General features: G+C 33.7%; 1 long non-coding RNA gene across 1 annotated transcript; it reads right to left on the bottom strand.

The window, feature by feature from the left end:
• Window positions 1–12,123: 12,123 nt before the first annotated feature.
• On the bottom strand, window positions 12,124–15,223 carry LOC118763001. The gene is made up of 2 exons (XR_004998755.1): window positions 15,163–15,223; window positions 12,124–14,841 (listed from the first exon to the last, which is right to left on the bottom strand). It is a non-coding gene; the product is annotated as an uncharacterized LOC118763001 (long non-coding RNA).
• Between the last annotated feature and the right edge of the window lie 1,923 nt (window positions 15,224–17,146).

The following is a 17,146-nucleotide window of genomic DNA, read 5'->3' as shown; positions in this document are numbered from 1 at the left end:
TGATGTCAAATATATCTTGTATTGATAATGTTTTTTCCTCTGCTTTCGATGGATTCCCATGACTCTCTGTCACCATCCAGTTTCATTATTATGAATTTGAATTGGGAGCTTGATTGAGTCATAATGAATCTTTCATTAGCTGATTACACAACCATGGATGCCATTCCTAGGGATGCATTGCAGTTGCTCTCTTGATAGTGCTTGGTGATCTTGACTGTTGATCATCTCGGATTCCTCTGCTCAGAATCAATGTAAGAAGCACCATTGGATCACTTGAGCTCTTCCATGTCTTCACAATCTGCCATGTGCAACCCCATGACTTTATCGTATCCCTGGCAGAGTGGCTGAATGGGTGCTATGCCTTGCCAAAGGGCAGTTCATAACTATGCAGAGCACAGTCATCATTCTTTGAAGAATTTTCAAAATAACCACATAACCATCATAGAATTACTTATATTTCATGAAACCCCAATAATATTAAAGTTATTTTGTTAATATATGGATATATTTTTCATATATTTATATTATGAGGGTGAAAATTGACCTTCATATTATTCTTAAAAGCATTAGCAATGAAATAATGTTGACCTAGAACTGGATTGTTTACATGATTCACCTGAAGGTCACCTCTTACTCTACTTTGCTAATATGTAGATCATCATTTTATCTTTTCACTTGATCATGTAACAGTTTATAATCTCATCAGGAAAATCCTAATTTTTAGATGAATGCAAAACTAACTATCATGCTAATGTTAGTCTTATTATAGGTCAGACTTAATACATAAATATAAGCTCAACTATCACACTAGCATTGCTGTAGTTTGTAATATAACAAAAACATCTTATAAATTATATTGTCTAATTTGGAACTATTGTTGAAAGTTTTTATTAATATTATTAGTCTTAGTTAGAGAGGTAGATGTCACACTTATTTCAGGTTCTCATAGACTAAAGAACAGAGATAATTTGGTAACTTTAGCAAAACTAGGTTCAGTTTGAATTGCTGTTAGTCAGAGGATGTTTAAGTTCAGGAAGTACTCTTGTACCTAAGCTGATGTATTCTATTTGGTCACTAAATTGTACATTTCTCTAAGAAAACTTTCTCTTGAAAGGCAACTGACCCTTGCTCATTGCTTTCTAATATTCTTAATATTGAATGTATGTGTACATGTTCCAAGTTGTAGGCCACACTTATTCAAATAGTTGATGTTTTGCATAGGGAAGCATCTTTTGGGGCCGTTGGATCTATATTTGTATTTATTTATTAGCTTACCTTGAACCCCTTTCTAAATTGCTTGACCGCAACAGTCAACATTCCTGGACTAGCTGAACATTGTCAGCATCTTTTTTTTTTAAATACTTTATCTAAAATATAGTAAATTCACATGACTGTATCTATTTAGGATATTAACAAACATGAGTTTGGTTGAGTACAACTGCTAGTTTAATATAAATCAATTATCATAAGTAATCATCTCCTTTGCTTTTGCAAATCCCTTTCCCAATTCAGTGCCTATCAGTATAATTTCTCTTGTGTTCATTCTGCCATTGATCATTCTTTATATGTCAGAGACCAATAGCCTGATGAGTAGTTCACAGAAAGTTGGTGTCCTTCACATTAGCAATATCCTTAACTACTTATGATATGTGAATATTGTGGTAAAGTTGAACTACATTAAAAGTTTCATCAGTCACTAATTTACTTGATTGGCTACTTCATGTCAGATTTTTGTATCATAGTATGTTTGTCAATGCAGCCCTTTCTCTCTCTCTAACTCTCAGTCTTTTAATATAAAATATCCCATACTAACAAACAAAACTTTGTCTTTCATTCCTGTGGAGTCAATAAAGTGGACACAAGTAATATACTGGAATCAGCTTAATCAACAACTCTATTTCTATACAATTAGTTAAAATTCAAAAGAAGTATTATTTAGAATGAAGGTTGGTGGATTGGCTGAATCATTAGAGCATTAGATAAAATTTCCTGTGGTATTTAGTTACATCTCTTTACATTCTAAGTTCAAATCACACCAGGCTTTATATTGCCTATTGTCTTTCTGTCATTGATAAAATAAGTACCAATCAATTATTGTGGTTGATATAATTGACTGTCCCTTGCCCACCTCAGATTATTGGTCTTGTATTTATGTAAGAAATTACCACAGTGATTTTTATGAAAACTAGGTGTAGATAGATGGTGTGTGAGAGCAATGCAAGCCATGTATAAAGATGCTATTAGCAAAGTGGTAGTTGGCAAGAGTTCAGTGAAGAATTTAGTCTGCACTTAAACAGTTCTCAGCCCTTTCCTATTTATTATAGTTCTCAAATCAATTACAACTGTCTGTAGGAACAAAATTGTGAGGCCTTAGTAAGTATAAAATAAGACAGGGCCCTGTTGCTATCAGGGAAACGACTATACTTGATATGCAGAAAATATGTACTGAAGTTACAGCTAGGCTGACAGTAAGTAAAGACTTTGTGTGTAGTAGATGTTTAAGAGTACTTATTCGTTAGAGCAACAGTAAAATAAATTACTTTTAATATTTGGAAAACTTCTTGGAAGTATTTAATAGTGTCTGTTATCTAGGTGCCCTAATCCTGCTGAGGAGGGTGCTCTGAAAGCATAGTAACTTGAATAACAACTGGTTAGAAAAAATTCAAGGACCTCTGTTGGCAACAAGGAGATTTTTTCTCTTCATATTTGGTGCAAACTGTACAATACTTTTATGCAAAATGTGATACTACATGATAGCGAAATTTGGGCATTGCATGAAGAGAATGTGTGGAGGCTAGAGAGAAATAAAGCAAGCATGGGGGTGTAATGTTGGTGTGCATGAGAGAAAAACAGGGTATAAGAGGAACTTGATGTGTGCAAGAAAGATAACTGTGTTTATACAGATCTGTAATGTGTATTGATGATAATGAATGCCAGGAGATCCAAGTGAAAGGAAACAGTAAGAGAGAAAAACAAGAGAAGTATGTGTAGAAGCAGTAAAAGCTGAGAGTCACAAAGACAATGGCAGTGGAATGCAGCATGTGGTAAGATGCTGTGCTCAGAAGCCATCCAACCATTCAACTCATGCAAATATGGAAATGCAAACATAAAAATGATGAGGAGGAGGATGGGAGTAGTGAAGGTGGCAACAGTGATGATAACAATAACAGTAATGATGACAAAGCTTGAAATATGCATAAAATTATGTCTGTCTAAACTAATTTGGTGTATCTTCAATTTAGTACAGCACATATGTATTTCATTTGAAATACCTGAGTGCAAATCCTCAAACCCAACACTCCAGTTTTCTACACCTTCACCTGCTTCATAAACAACAGTGTCCAGTTTGATTCAGTTTGTAGGTTTTTATAGTTGCCACAATAAAAAAGGAGCAAGAAGACTCAGTTGGATATCAATCGTTGTTGTTCTTCTGAACCTATTTCTGCTAGTCTACATCTCAACAGTGTTGAGAGCTGATAATGTATTGAGGCTGATACTATTGTTATGTGTATTTTTTTATGATTGTCTGCACTGAAAGGAAAAAATCTTGTATTTAATCCTTTTGTTACCGTATTTCTGTGGGAGTACATCATTTTAATTTCAATTAATTTTAAAAAAAGGAAGAATTTAGTAAAAGAACTTTGTCATTATTAAGCTAGTGTTTGGAACTTAAGTCAGCTTGGAATATTGATGTACATTCTTAATTTGAATCACTTTAAAACAGAGAGATTCTATCATAGAACCAGGGTCACTCTTAGGTAGGTTGGTATTACAGTCTCTACCCTCCATCAGGCATTTGCCATATTCTGAATGCATTACTTCCCTGGGCATGGATACATTGAAACTCCGACATCTGGCAGCTGACTTGGCAGGCACCCATAAAATTATTAACCATCTTACAAACACTAACTCTGAGCACCTTTTCAAACTCCACCTGTCTAACACCGTGGACATGTTTACAAAGTCAGAAAACAGCACAGCTCCCATGACTTTCGAAACATTTTTTCACGCTGAGAGTTGCTGAAGCATGGAACAAACTGCCGGCATCAGTTGTTAGTTGTCAGAGCACTGCATCCTTCAAAACTTCCATGCTTCCTGAGATTCGGCAACACTACACCTGATTTTCCCCCTCCATACACATGCAAGCATGTATCTGACTCATGCATTGTTCCCTTTCCAGACATTTGTACATTACTGCATATACTTTACATGCACTTTTGACAAGTTGTGGTACACCTGAGCACTATATACAATAATTTCATTATTATTATTATTATTATTATTATTTCTCATGACAACTTCAGATATATATTCTTTGAAGTCAAAGAAAATGTTTCTGTTCTTTCAATTGCTTACTTTTAATAAAGGCTTTGAATTAATACTGCCCTTGTTCTTGATCACTTTCTCTTCCTCTCTTGCTCTTCCCTCCGGTTAGGTAAACATGTATCTTCTTTACAGCAACACATTCTGCTCTCTTTCTCTCTCTCTCTCTCTCTCTCTCTCCATATATCTCCTCTACAGCAAGACATCTGTTAACATTTTATCGTCTGACACAAGATCACCTCCTCTTATGCCCCCTCCCCTCTCGATTCTTTGTTTTGCAAGTTACTTGTTCACCCTGGTGCTACTCAAAAAAGTATCCAGTCCACACTATAAAATAGTTGGCATTTGGAGGTATATCCAGCTGTAAAAACCATGCCAAACTGCCCTTGCTTGTGCTGGTGCCACATTAAAAGTACTGTGGGTTCATTGGTGTTAGGAAGGGCATCCAGCCATAAAAACCATGCCCAAACAGACACAAAGGTATGGTGTAGTCTTCTGCCTGGCCAGCTCCTGTCAAACCATCCAACCCATGCCAGCATGGAAGGAGGATGCTAAACAACAATGATGATGATGATGATGATGATGATATCATGGAAAAATAAGTCTGGGGAAACCTTTTCCTCTGCCAAGAATTAAACTTGGCTTTCAACTTTATCAATTATTCAATAACTAAGTTGTACCTACCCATGATTTTTCATAGCTATGTGGAAATGGGTTGAGGGTTAAATATCTCAGTTATGATGAGTATACACACTTCTGTACCTTTCATTAGTAAGCTAATACTTTGTTTTAGTCAGCTACAACACTTTATCATGTCATTAAGGAAAAAAATGAAATGGCTGGTGAAAATAGAAACAACTATCAAATTTTATACTTGTATATCCTTACTCATAAAAAATTATTCACAGAATCCTGCTATCTCAGTTTGAGCCAATACAATATTGTGTAACTGTTAATTATAAACTTATTTGATATTTATATAATATTTATGTTGCATTTGGATTTTATTTATTAATTTTGGCTATTCTATCCCTAATCTAATCTCCAGTGATGTTCTGCTAATAAGCTATAAATGTTTTACCCAAACACAGTAAGTGGCTTGACAACTCTACAAGGGATTAAATACATCACTTGTTTTATTGGAAAAGACTAGTCTACTACCCTCATCTAGTAAGCTTATTATTAACTGTTGGCAGTTTCAATGTCATTGACAGCTATCTAAGCTGAATGCTGACCACACACTACCTTCAGTTTAGCTGGGCCTAAAAAAAGAAATGAATATTGTTCATCTCTCAACTGAAGAATATCAAAAAGTAAAAGGTATATGTATATAAGATCCATCTGTAACTGAATGAAGTTATTTTTTTCATTTTTGTTGAGAGAAACCAAGAGAATCAGTTAGGCTGATATTTATTTACAACAGAGATTGAACATGTAATTTCAGTATTTACTACAGTAGGCTGCCATTCATGAAAGATTAGAGCACTTAAAGAGGATTAAAAGAGAATTCACTATTCTTAGCCGATACATAAACTTCTGCCAGTGTACAGGATAAAGACGAGGTCATTAAAGAAATTACAGCAAGTAGGAAAAAGATGTGTGGGAGTTGAGCAATTCAGAACATAAAATTAACATGGGATTTAAAAGGGAGGGACACAAGACCAAATTTGATTGAGGATTAATCATTGTAGTTTTATTTCAGCAGTTAAATGGGAGTTGTAAAGCAGGAAATTTAAATATAAGAAAAACATTTTGCCATACTTGACATTTGCAAGTAAGTAAACTGACATAAGAAGGGAGGATTAACTACATTCATTAAGTAACAAAATTTCTGGAGGCTACAGTTTTATTCATATATAAGACTATAAATACAAATCATATTGTACAACTAGTTGACCAAATATCTATGATTGCAATATTCATTTGATTTAAATATTTGTAAGATAAACAGGAATGAAAAGCATTAATCACATGTCAACTTCAATTTTCGAAACTGCATAATTGGATAATATTTGTATAAAATAGATTGCAATAAATAAATGTTTAGTAATGTTTACAACATCCATATATATTGCATGTACAACCATGAACAAGGCATAAAGGTATTATCAAGGTCATTCAGTACATATTACATCTAAGAAATTATCAGAAATAAAGCAAAGTTATTTGTAGGCTGACCAAGTGGACAGGTTTTTTATTTTAGCTTTGTGCTGTGTATTTTGACACAGCAGTTCATGGCTGCAACCAAGATACTTAAATTTTAAAACGTGTTGCTCATAGTAGGAACAACCCACTGATGCTTATAGCATCGTCTGTCTGATGCCTCTATAGTTCTTTTTTTATTAGCTATCAATGATGATATTGGGTATACCTGATTGATTATGGAAGTGGTTTGTGCTTGTTCTACATGATAGCAACATCTTAGAAGCTATCGCTGATGGCTCATCTGCTTCTTTTTTTGCTTACTTTAATTGTGCTTTTGACCCTCAACTTCAATAGAGGATCTTTGCATTGAGTCCACTTAGAACAGACTCTCTCTCTATCTCTCTCAAGTGCATATTCCTCTCCCAGCAATTTATGTGTTGCTATCATTCCCCAACCTTATCTTGATTCGCATTGGGACACAGCTTTGCAATCCAGAACACAAGCTTCCAGCATGATTGAAGGTGACATGACAAGTATTGTAGACAGCTATAAAAGCTTAGATATCAACAGAGGGGAGGCACAAGGAATAATATCAGTAGCTACAAGAAAAAATGGACATCAGGTATAGATAGCAAGGAAAGTAAGAAAATTGTTTTGTGTTCTATGACACCTATCTCTATACCTGATGTCCATTTTTTCTTGTAGCTACTGATATTATTCCTTGTGCCTCCCCCACATTCTTTCAGATTTTCTCTGTTGATATCTAAGCTTTTATAGCTGTCTACAATACTTGTCATGTCACCTTCAATCATGCTGGAAGCTTTCTGATCGGGTTTGCAGATTGTCTCCTCTCAGTTATCTTTTATTCTTATAAGTTTTTATCTCCTAGACATAAGTAATCCTTCGCTGAACCTATGTCTATTCTAATGATCTCTTCATTCCAACAGCTTCTTTCTCTAAATTTTCTTATGTCTGTAAGTCTACCTATCTCTTCTCCTGAAGTTGCTAATCAACATGTGGCATGGTACATTGGAAAGAACAATATTCTCAGCTAGTTGTTTATTCCATTTCCTGGTGATTATGAAGTCAATCTGGTTTATGTGTTCATCTTATTGATAAGTAAGCAAGTGGCTTGAAGGTTTTCTGCAGTTGATGTTACAAGCATTTAAGTCATTTGCATCATAGCATCCAACAGCTTTAACCCTTCTTCATCCCTTGTGCCATATCCATAGCCACCATGTGTGTTATCATTCATTATTGAATAATCTATTTGCTGCACAGCTCTCTCTACACAAACATTCATGAGTTTTGGTATTACCTTGATCCTAGCCTCTATCACTTACAATTAAGCAAGCCACATATCTTACCCTTCTCTGTCAAGCCATTTCTATTAAATATTCTGAGGCAAATTTTTGCCAGCTATGTAAAAAAGATTTGATATATTCATTATCCTTCTTCAATTTCAAATAAAATATTAACAAAAAATATTGCATCAAAATTTGTTAAATTAAGTGTTGTGATTTAGAATACTCTGTTCATCATTGATGCATTGAATGTAGCCCATTGTCAGCTTTTTACTTATCCCTATAACTTACTAGACAAGTTTCCAAGGTTTTTGGTTGAATTCAGATATCTCTGCTTTTGACAAAATACAGTATGACCACTTTCTTAAAAGCTTTATTATAGTTATAAATAGATATGATAAAGGTGAACTTGAAATAGTGCTGCAGTGCTTTAACTTTTTGCAACTGGTGTAAAATTTGCATTATAACTTTATTTGTATACTTTTATAATTATTTTTAATCAGTTTAAACATACAAATGTTTACTTTATAGACTTACCCTTTCTATACTCATACCATCATTACTCATTCCTTGTAAACGTAGGTCACCATCAATTTGCTACTTCAATCTTCCATCAGGTTTCCACACTTTCCATGAATAAGAATCTTTAAAATATTTTCTAAGGGCATTCAACACATTTGTCCCATTAAAATGCACCAAAATTATGATAGTTCAACCTTAAGAAAATAAACTGGCAGTACTTCATTTCTTCTCCTCATTTGTAAACTCTCGCTCAAAGGTTTAGTTTCTTCAAGAATGAAAAATATTTTTGTCTTAAACAACTACTAAACTTTCACAATTATGACATTCTCCACTAGAACAACATTTCTCATAGGCAGAGTGGGGCTGTAAGGATTGAAAAGAGGAAAAGAGGGTAGATAACGTGTCACGTTTATTAGAATTAAATGATTTTAAAACTGTATGCATGTAAAATTCATTTTGTCTTCTCATTTATAAAAAGAAGAACAAAAAATTTCACTTTTTTTTTTCATCATTTTGCTTGTGCTCTGTATATATCAGTTTGAGAAGCACTGCAGTGAAATGCTTTTAACACATTTAAGTCTTATATCCAAGAAAATAAGGCAGTGAGCTGGCAGAATCATTAGCACAATCTGCAAAATGCCTTATGATATTTCACCCATCTTTACATTCTGAGTTCAAATTCTGCCAAGGTTGACTTTGCCTTTCAACTTTTTTGGGGTTGACAAAATAAGTACAAGTTGAATGCTGGGCTTAATGTTCTTGACTTACCCCTCCCCCAAAATTGCTGGCCTTGTGCCAAAATTTGAAATCAATATTGTATCCAAGAAACAATTTAATAGACTAACATGCAATAAAAAGTTTTTCCTGAGATCAGAATATCCTAGACCATGTCTGAAAATGGGCCACCTGAATGATTAACATAAAGCCTCTCACTGATACATTCCAGCCTCTGGTCTACAGGTGTACTCTCTCCTCTTTCTGCTTTTTCTACCACTACTATAATAGCCTCTGCTCCTTGGAGCTGATAGGTTTGTGCCAGCTCCATTCAGGTATTCCCATCCCATTCATCTTTGTGTGACCCCTTCCTCACCCCAAGTTCTATACTATTTACTATACCCAGTCCTTTTCCAGAGTGAAGATCCTCTGGAAAAGAACACCCTCACTTTTATAAATTCATTATATAAATAAAGGTAAGTACACCCAATAACAGAATTACCTTTATACCTTCAACCACAGTTCATAAACATATACAATACATTTTATTAAAAATTAAATTATTTGAATTGAAAGTTCTTATGCAAAATTAACAAAGTCTTTGAGGAAAATCTGTTTATTATAAAAATATATAAATAGTACAAGTGTGCAAATGTGCCAATCAAAAGAAGTGTTTTTATTTCACAATTTTGATTGTAAACTAAAATAACATATAGTGTCACATCATATATAAATCATAATTTGTGGTTAACTCCTGCATCATTACATTTTCATTTAATAATGAAATATAATAAAAATAAATTAAGATTCCTTACAATGTGATGAAGCCTCATATTTAAAGAGGAATGGTAGTGTTCATTAATTTTTAAAAGGTTTTAGCAATGTAAGTGAAATGATACCAGCTGAATGTGGGGACTTGGTTTGTCTAGAATTTATTGTTTTACCTCAGTGCCTATTACTTAAAAAATAATATTGATTTCTTTTTACTAAGGAAGGGGACATTCTAAGAATTTAACTGTCACATATTCTATCAACCCTTAGAGGAAAAACTCAGATGCTGGACGCACTGTTTTATAGGATAAGGCACTAATTTTTTTCTCAAACCCTTTACCTGGTTACAAAAGAGGTAAGAACCTTGAGGAAAGACCTCAGTGATGGAGTATCATATTGGGAACTGATAAGGAGTTTGTTGGCCTACAAAGCTAATATTAAATCCTTTCATATCAGAAAACTTCACATTGCTGTCAAATCTGTTTATTTTGTTCTTTAACATTATATTGCTGATAGAACTTGTTGGAATAACAAAGATGAAGGATTGGACATTCCTTTTCATAAATATTAAATTTAAAAACTTAATATAGTTGTATACTAATCCAAAAACTTAGCCCTACAAGTAGGAAATTTTCTTTTTATAAAACATATTCCCAAGTATTTCGCTTTGCGCAATAATTCTTTCACAATACAACAACAATTGATTGAGTAATAGGAGAAATAGCCAAGAAAGGAACCCTAAGTGACTGCAACAACTGGCATAGAATAACACTACTCTCTGTCCCCGGCAAGGTGTCCTGTATTGGTCTTCTCATTCACTTGAAGAAAGCGGACAGTTTCAGGAGTAGGTATGAAGTGGATGAATCGTCACATTATGCAACATCATTGAGCTAAATTGTGAGTTATTTCAATATTATGCATAATATATGTTTATTGTGTCTTATGTTTAGAAAACCGTTTCATGGGGAAAATGTTAGCATAATTTTATTTTAAATACAGATCAATCTGGTCTGCGCATGATGTATGTGAGTGAGCATGTGTAAGTATTGGGTCATCCTGTAAATAATGTGTTTCTTCAATTGCATGAGCGAAAAGTTGGAGGGGGATGGGGTAAACTACTTGAATCAACTTGCTATAAAAGCAGGTAGTAATTTTACCTTGTACTTATTCTTAGTACAAGTTTTGAAGAGTGCAGTTCAATTGTCACAGTTATTTTTTCAAAGCTGTAATGGCAGAAGAGACAAAAGAGCGTATTTGGCATATTTTGATTTATGAGTTCAGTAAAGGCAACATCACAACGGAAAGTGCAAGAAATAGTAATGCAGTATACGGGGATTGGACAATAAACATAGCCAGTGTCAACCTTGGTTCCAGAAATTCCAAACCAGAAACTACGGCCTAGAAGACGAACTTCATCCTGGATGATCTGCAGAGCTCAACAAGGACGTTCTGCAAACCCTGGTGGAACAAAATCCCATCATAACTATTGAGGAACTAGCAGAGAAGCTTGGATTTGGTCATTCAACCATTCATTGACACCTGCATGTCACTGGAAAAGTCAGCAAATTGGGTCAGTGGGTTCCTCACAATCTTTCTGAATCTAATTGCATGCAGAGAGTGAATGTGTGAACCTTTTTTGGACTGAATAGTGACAAGAAATGAGTTCTTTATAAAAAATGTCAAGTGCTGAAGACAGTAGAGAAAGGAGAAACACTGGCACCCCAGGCTAAAGAAGGTCTTCAGCCACATAAGGTGTTGTTATCTGTTTGGTGGGATATGAAAGGTTTAGTCTACTTTGAACTTTTAAACCCAAGCCAAACAATAGCAAAGGAGATCTGCTGTGGGCAGCTTGAGCAGCTTAAGGTAGCAGTAGAAAAAAAACGACAACCTTTGGTTTCAAGAGGAAAGGTGTCCTTCCATCAGGATAATGCTTGGCTACATACAAAGGCTGGAGCAGTTTGAATGAGAAACGATGCCCCTCCCACCATATTCACCAGACATTGCCCCATCTGATTATCATTTATTCTGTAGTCTTCAAAATCATTTGGATGGAAAAAAATATGGATTCTGTAGATGAGGTCAGAACTGTACTGGAGAAGTAGTTTTCATCACTGACAAGTGAAATTTGGAAGAGGGGCCTTGCAAATCTACCAGATAGATGGAAAAGCATTGTAGGAAATGAAGGAGAGTATATTTTAGATTAAAAAAGAACTTTACTTATCTTAATTTTGAAAAATAAAAGAAGTACAAAAAAATCACATTATCTATGGGATGACCCAATATTTGTGTCTTTGTATATGTCATTATAAAATATGGATATAATTTGTTTTTAAAGTTTTCAGCGAAACTTTTCAAATTTATAGATGTAAGTGTCTTTTAATTTAGCATTGAGAGATCTATATTATGAGTGTTCTTCAATGCTTATCAAGACTTAATTTTAAGAATTGATACTAAGTTCTTTCTATTGTTCCTTTTTTCCATATGCATACTGGCTGTTGGACATTCTTAATGTAGTTTGGCATCACATTTTCTCTGATCATTTCATAAGTGGTATACAAGAATGTGACTAAATAAGGAAGTTAAACAAAATGTACACTGCACCAGTCTTAGGTGCATCTCCATCCATCCATCCATCTTTTCTGCCCACTATTTCTGGGAGGTTTGTTGGAGTAGAATCTTCAGGCATCTCCTCCATAAGAAGCAGCCATCATTAGACTTTCCCTTTGGATTCCCAAGTGCAACCAACTGAGTCTTAGGATATTATTCAACCATCTCATTCTAAATCTACCCCTAGGTTTCCTGCTGGTTAGTTCAGCTTGAAGAATTCACCTTGTGATTCTTTTTAAAGACATTCTTATCACATGTCCATAGTATCAGAGCTGTGACCTCCCAATGTGGATTAGCTCAACCTAGAGAGATTCCCTGATCTCTGAGCTTTGCACCCTATCAAGTAATGTTATTCTAGAGGTGCATATCATACATATATAACCAATCCATTACACAATATTACAAGTTACTTAACTTAGGATAAAGGAGTACAACAGCTACACCCAATATTGATCACTTTGATAAGAAATTTAACACAATTAACCAATATATGATTTTACTTGACCATGTGACTATTGTCAATCTCATATCATATTACATTAGTAAAAATATCTACAAATAGCTGACAATGTATCTTAAAAAAATCTTCATTGAAATTAGATATTAGATGTAAAAAAAAATAGTAGGAACTTTCTCTCAATTCAAATAGCAATCCTATTTCCAATAGACTAGCAGGTAGCAAAAGGTGAGAGTAGACCAACATCCTTACAATGACTGTAGGCTTCAATGTTTAGGTGAAATGTGATGTTAAACTGTACTACACAAGATTAGCACCTGGAATACATTTGCAAAAGAAGCAACTGTGAAAGGTTTAAATGTGGATTTCAACAATCCTTGTTGTATAAGGAGCACTCAAAATGGGGTCATTGTGGGAGTTTTTGCACAGTTTTACCAGCACATTTAAAATATATATAATATGAAAAATTTCAAAGATAATTGTTAAAAGTAAGTAGTTGTTATATATTTTTATCATGGCATATTTATACACACATAACTCACACAACTATTATGTTGATTTTTTTTTTTTTTTTGCAAGATATATCCATTTTCCATTCTGGCTTTGGTTGGTCTAATCATTAAATTTAATCCTTTTATAATCATGTTCCTAACAAAACACTACCAACATGCTTCAATTAATTTTGAAATAATCTAGAATTTGTAAGGATTTAGTAAAATAACTAATTTTATCATTTTGAAGTTGAGATTTCTTATAAAATTATGGCAGCAAGGCAACCTTGTGTGTTGCTATAAAAAGGGATAATGAAATGCCTTCTCTAACTCCTGAATATTCTTCCTACGACTTGCCATTATATCATAAAATGGTCCTTTCATTTAGTTCTTATTTAGATTAAATAAAATACACTCAGTATTTAAATAAATATATATATAAATATATAATACATATGGTCTGTTTGACACTTTATATCTTTAGTTAATGTCATTCTAAAAACAGGGCCGAAAATTCAATGTTATTAGTATTAGAAAATACTTTTAATTCAATTTAGAATGATCACCAAAAGTTGACTTTTTTTAGTAAAATAGAATGTGAACCGAAGTACGATTATGAGGATAAATTATTGACATTGAATAAATATTTTTATTACTTTTGTTCAGAAATTTCATAAATTCCTTCTAGTGCTGCTAAGTCATGTTGCTGTTTTTTACTATTCTGTTTCTGTTGATGAAAAAACTCTAGAAATAGTATTAGAATGACACAGACAAAAGCATTGAGTAATACAATAGGGCCACACATAAATCGGAAGTCCGTATAAGTTGAACTGACCAATCTATTAATATCACTAATGCATGGCACAGTAGTTCTGTTACTTTCAGATTGATTGATCGATTGAAGTAAATATTATAGCTGTGAACACAATCATTGGTTATCTCATGTTCATATATACTACAGGCTGGGTATAGGTGTGTAATATGGTTCCAGCATTGTAAAAGTTGAGATGAATTTTGTTGGGCAGATTGACAGATTTCTCTTGAATTAAATGTATTAAAATAGTCAGTGAACAGAATTTTCTCACTTGCTAATTGCATAAAACCCAGGCAAATGTCACCAACAGTAATGAATAAAAGTAGTGCTGCTGATGCTCGCCGACCAAGACAGGCAAATCCAAAGATTGCTATGCAGAGAATAAGACATCCAATATAGACAGGGGCGGCTAAACCTGTACAAGGTGAGCTTTTAGTGAGAAAGCACAAGATACCTCACTTATTTGATTTCTACACAGAAATAAAAGGCCAATACTCAAACCAATTTGAGAGATTCCAGTAAATAGTATGAGTGAGAACAAAATATTACTACTGCATTGATGACATTTAGAGGAAGAGTTTTTGTCGAAGACATTTAGTAATTCTCTGTATGTCATTTTGAGATTTTATATCACTTGATTGACAACTTCTTTCTTAATTTATTGATGTTGCAGCATTTACTGTATTTGTAGTTCTGCAAAAAAATAAAATGGTAATAATAAATATTTCTCAGAAGACACAAATATCTTAGCTTATCAGTTATTAGTCTACTATGTTTCATTCATTTGATTTATAGTTTTTACTGTTTATCATGTTAATACCATTACTTATCTATTTATGTATTTCAAGATATGTTTATTAGAAATAAAACAGCTTTATAATTATTGGATTTATCAATGTAGATATAATTAGACTGACAATTTAGCCTTATTAGCAAACAGTAATTTATATTTTAAGAAAATGTACATTATAGACATCACATTTGGAAAAAGTAATTGTGAAGTAGTCAACATACCCAGTCCAGGCAAAGAAACAGTAAACTTAGGCTGCTTGAATTCCACATGGATCAGTCTGAAAAATGCAATAGTAAAATTCATGTGAAGAATACAACAATCCACAAAAAATTCAAAATTTAAACAAAATTACATCACATTTATTATGTCTTTCTTAGCACAATACACATAATTCACTTTACAAAAGAAAAATTTATGAATTTTGAAAACGTATTCACACTCCATGAAAATGCATATATATAATATAATATAAAGAAAATAGAGAGTGTGAACACAGAAAATATCAATATAATAGTCAATTTCAATTTCTCACCTCTATTCATAGTTTAAAATCAAAATTGCATCATGAATTTTATCATCATACCCTTTTAATGTCTGTTTTCCATGCTGGCATGGGCTGGACAGTTTGACTGAGGGCTGGCAAGCCAGAAGGCTGTTCCAGGCTCCAGTCTGATCTGGCAATGTTTCTACAGCTGGATGCTCTTCCTAACACCAACCACTCCGAGAGTGTAGTGGGCACTTTTTACATGCCACTTGCACGAGGGCTAGTCAGTTGGTACTGGCATCATCTACACTTGAATGGTGTTTTTTACATGGCACCTGTATGGGAGACAGTCAGGTGGCTCTGGCAATGACCACGACAAATAGTGTTTTTTATGTGCCACTGGCATTGGACCAGTCAGGTGGCACTGGTATCGACCACACTCAAATGGTGCTTTTTACACACCACCGGCATGGGTGCCAATCAGGCAGTACTGTCATAGGCCACAACGATGACTTCACTTGCCTTAATAGGTCTTCATAAGTTCCATTTATTGCCCAATGATTGAAGGGTACTCTTAAATGGGCTGGTTATGCTGCACTGGCATAGGCCACGGTTACAGTCTCACCTGGCTTGCCAGGTCTTCTCAAGCACGGCATATCTCCAAAAGTCTCAGTCACTTGTCATCACCTCAGGAAAATCTTTTCAGGGCAAAATTCACACACATACACACATATTAATATATAAAAAAAACAATGATATTTTTTAATATATAATAAACTGTATGCTCTGAAGACGTATTAATTACATATCTTCACATTCTGAATTCACTTCTTGAACTTTTCTCCCACCCATGTTTTATAAAATAGGTGTAAGGAAAATATTGCTATTGTTAAAATTAACCTCTCCCTAAATTTCCTAAACTTATGCCAAAGTTAAAAATCAATGCAGGTCACAGAACATTTATTTTATGACTGTGAAACTAGTTTATGTTATTAATGATAGTAAAAGAGTCTCAGTTTTAGATTTGGTACTACTTATTTTTATAATTTTATTCAATAACTGACACAAATACACTCAGCTATTTTCTGTAGGGTTTTCAAAACATTGCAATGTTAAAAAGAATCACCATATAATTATTATGTACCAGTAGTAATCATTCATTAAAATTGGTTAGGTAGCTACAATTATAATTCATATAATGTTGTAGAGAATAGACCTTTATTCAATACAAATACCTTCATCCTTGTCTTCATTTACACACTCTTGTTATCACCACTCATAAAACTAGTGTTCTAGTACTTCAATATCATATATTTTTCTCCTTACACTGTATACAGTTATAGATATAGTTGAAAACTCACTTGATCCCATCTTTTTTCTCAAACAGAGATAATTAATAGGAATTATGAAATGGTTTGCATTGAACTGTTTAATAAATTTTAGTCATATATTGAGTCACACATGCATAAACGTTGAGCTATCCTAAATATTCGGTTGGTGCATAATTATTGCAGTTTTTTTTTCAACAAAAACAATAACATGTAACAAAAACATCTTTACATGATTATTCTGGATCATATTCACCATCTACTTCAATTACTGCTAACCATTTGCTTGGCAGATGGTCAGACCATCATTTAGATATATTTTTGCTAAATATTGTTATTGTTTTTTGAAAAAACTGCAATAATTTTACACCAACACAATGAATTATGGCGCAG

The sequence above is a fragment of the Octopus sinensis genome, linkage group LG4 (assembly GCF_006345805.1).
Source record: "Octopus sinensis linkage group LG4, ASM634580v1, whole genome shotgun sequence".
Classification (NCBI taxonomy): domain Eukaryota; kingdom Metazoa; phylum Mollusca; class Cephalopoda; order Octopoda; family Octopodidae; genus Octopus; species Octopus sinensis.
Note: the sequence above shows the minus strand (reverse complement) of the source record. Positions and strands in the feature narration are given on the sequence as shown.